Here is a 3,795-nt window from a genome sequence, read left to right on the forward strand (position 1 = left end):
GTGCCACTGGGGGACTACTTGTTCCTCATACCTACAAATTTTTCTAAAATTAGAGTTTTTATGTACTAGCTGAGGGCACCAGGTGTAAGAAATCACAAGTTGTATAAAGGACAATGTTAGATAATGTTCCCCTTACTTCTTTCTTTTGTTATCAAATCCCTAATCCCCTTACTTCTTGCTTTTGTTATCAAATCCCTAATGGTCTCGTGAAGTGCTGATTGCATGCATATTCTGTTTTGTAGAAGGTTATAATTGACTCATTAACTGATTAAGTACTTGTGTCTTGAAATTCAAACCCAAAAGCCCATAAAAAATAGTAGAAATGTGCCCTATTTCTTATCTTCCTTTTCTAATAAAAATCCTAAAACAAAATAGCTCATGTACACCGTCGGACAGTTTCCAGTTACCATCCCAAAAATTACGACAAACGAGCCAGCGAACTCTGGCCGATGGATGTTAACACACATATGCACAAGTAATGAATCATCGTTATAGTAAGATATATATACATATCTCAAAAATATACAAAATAAACCTATGTACACACACACATATATATAGCGAGAGAAAAAATCATTTGACGTTTTTAAACATGGCTTATGATGTTTTCTTATTTTTAGATTGGCCGGTCCCTTTAAACGATAAAAAGAATAAATAGGACGTCAGTAGCCCTGCTCGTAAGTGTGTATTTAAATTAAACATAATGTTGTGAGATAAGAATAAATGATTATTAGGTAATAAATACTTCATATGGGACGATAATTTATTACATGGTTATAGGGGAAATATATATGCTATAAAAAACAATGTGTTCAATCAACATTTTTCTAACCATCAAAGTACCAACTTTTTTTTATAAACCCTTCGCTACCGATGGGGTCCATATATTGCATCACATTGAATATTCTTATGTTTTTGCCTGTTACAAATCACAAAGTAAAAAACTGACAAAACAAATAAAAATCAGTCAATTACACAGGAAACCCAGTACTAATGCATGGAATTAAATGCAATATTGACGGTGATTTTGTTTAATTTACTTGTATGACTCATACATTATTAGGGATTCTTTAACCAGCAAAGTCATGGACTCACAAGCAATTTGATATATAATTGGCTTAAAAAATGTGTTTGAAAAAAAAGCTCATGCGGTTCATACGAGCTAATGCATAAATGGGGTGCGTGTATAATGCAACATAGAAAGAACAAAATAAGTCGGAGGGGGGTTCTGTCGCATCAAGAATCTAAAATAAGATTCTTAAAGTGTTCATTAATATTCACAGTCCTATTAAAAGTACTGTAAAAGATTTATTCTATTACTACATCATGTGTATTATACTATTTTATGTTTTACAAAACCACATGGATATAATACTGTTTACTTTGTTAAAAGGTCATTATACAATACACAAGCTGAGGAAGCTAACGTGTATACGAGACCCAGAAAATATATATGGTAAAAACAGGCACGTGGAATATATGGCAGCCACCACCGATCTTCCACCTATGCAATTAAAAGAACATTGCAACATTTTAAATTGTTATTTTATGTATTCATGTACAGTATGATTGGCCTTCTGTTAAGTGTATACTGAGTGAGGTTTTATAAGTATTTTTAAGGTATTACATTATCTTCCACGGTTCTGGAACTTTACTATTTATTGAGTTGACGCCCAGGACTCAATTAAACAAAACGTTACAATGTTATAATGATTCGTTGTGAACTCCTCTGGTTTCAACATGCGGTAATACTGTGCCGAAATTTGAGTTTTTTTGTTGTTGTTTTTTCAAATTGCCATTACAACAAAGATATGGCACTGATGGTTTTCATAGGTTATTCGAATTCTGTACCATATAAGTCTGTTAGAATTTCAGTATTAAAAAATTGTCTTGACTTAGCAACACCACTAGTTTAGGTCATATAAGACAAGTGGTTCGCAAACTATTTTAATCTGAGGGTCTCTTGATGTAAATAAAAAAGTCTGAGGCCCCTCAACCTATAAACATGCCTTAAAATTACTAATGAGCTTTAATGATATCTATGAAGTATGTTTTTAATTTGATGTGGCCTTTTCTTATCAATTTATATGTATTATAATTAGACCATTAGAAATTTATTATGTTTGGGTTAAATTTGTAGATTGATGAGCAATTAAATACACACTTAATTTTATATAAGGTTATCTTATTTTCGTTTTAAAATATGAAGCAATCCTTTATTTTAATTAATTCAACATAATTTTCATCGGCTTATTGTTTATTTAGAATTAAAATCAATTCAGCATCTTTGTTTTCGGCCCACTTTTGGCAGGTCCCCCAGAAAAAGTTTCACGGCCCCAGGGTGGCCGCGGCTCCCGCTTTGAGAAACACTGATCTAAGAGACATATGCCAAAGTGGGTAACTAACGAACTGCTAAAACGCCACAGTACCGCTGTCCTCGATTAAAAGAGAGAGAATAGATAAAAGAGAAAATCTTGTTTGTTGTTAAGCGCAAAGCTTCACAAAGGGCTAACTTTACTCTGCCCATTGCCAGTGTCAAAACCCTATTTTTAGCACTATAAGCTTATAGATTTACCGTTAAACCATCTGGGGTAAGAAAGAAAAGCGTGTATCAGTAAAAAAGAACGTTGAGAGCAGCGATAAGCCGTTAGTCCTTTTCTCCCAAAAAATTTATACAGAGTCGTTTGTCTGAGCACTTTCTGCAATATTTAATTAAAATACTGTTTCAAGCGATATTTTCAATGTCTTTGTTTAGATATTTCTTTGCTAGAGAGAGCTTCTAATCATGATGATAATAATACAATACTTGGAATGTTCGTGAATTTTAAGAATCGAAAATCTTTCTGAAATATCTAGAAACAAAGGTACTTTATAAATACGATAATGAGTGAAGCATTGGGTTAATTGAGAAGTTACAGGGTTTTCAATGAGGGATTCATATCAGTGCTAGTATTGAGAATTATCGCATCTATTCAGTAACCCAGTCGATTAACCGTGGAATTCTATAAGTAAGTTTATTTGTCAGTTACGTTGTTGTCGTTTGAAGCTTGTTACCGTTACCGGAGCCTTCATCGGATTGTTGCCCGATGAATGCCCCGTTAAGAGTGCCGAAAGCTCGCAAATTATAGTATTTTTACGTAGAAAAAAGTCCGTGTATATAAAAAAATTATTAAAAGAAAGAAAGAAAACATGCATATAGAAGTTCATTTTAAAAGTGTAAGCTCAGCAGTGTTAGATAAATGTCATTATTTCTGTCAATTCGCAAAAGTAAATTGTTTAGTATTAGTAAAAATATTAAAAAAGCTTAATAGTAGGTTAACATACATGTTGTTATGGTGTGAAAGCTTGCGATGTACGATTATATTTACATTTGTAATAAGACATTAGTGTTCACCTTATTATATTTTTAAATATCACATTCATTATCTAGTCCCATAAGGATTTTCATTAATTAGAAAATCGTATAATAATAGTATTCCAACCACACTATATTTGCCATATCCATTCACTAAAATAAAAGTAAAACCGACAAATAATTTATGTTATGATGTCCGTCTTTCTTAAGTTAAGTGTCAAATAGTCCTAAGGTTTTCAGAGCTGTTTAAAACGTGTATTGAAAATCACCTACAGACTTTATGTAATATAAGCATATTGTTTTACAACACCTATGTTTTATTATTATTATTATTGAGTATTAGAATGAAATAATATATTTAAGATACAATATATTATTTTTCAAAGGCTATAATTATAAAATGTTTATGAGAAATTCACCTAAAACTGTTAACAATCATA

This window comes from Limulus polyphemus, unplaced genomic scaffold (genome assembly GCF_000517525.1).
Source record: "Limulus polyphemus unplaced genomic scaffold, Limulus_polyphemus-2.1.2 Scaffold595, whole genome shotgun sequence".
In the NCBI taxonomy this organism is placed as follows: domain Eukaryota; kingdom Metazoa; phylum Arthropoda; class Merostomata; order Xiphosura; family Limulidae; genus Limulus; species Limulus polyphemus.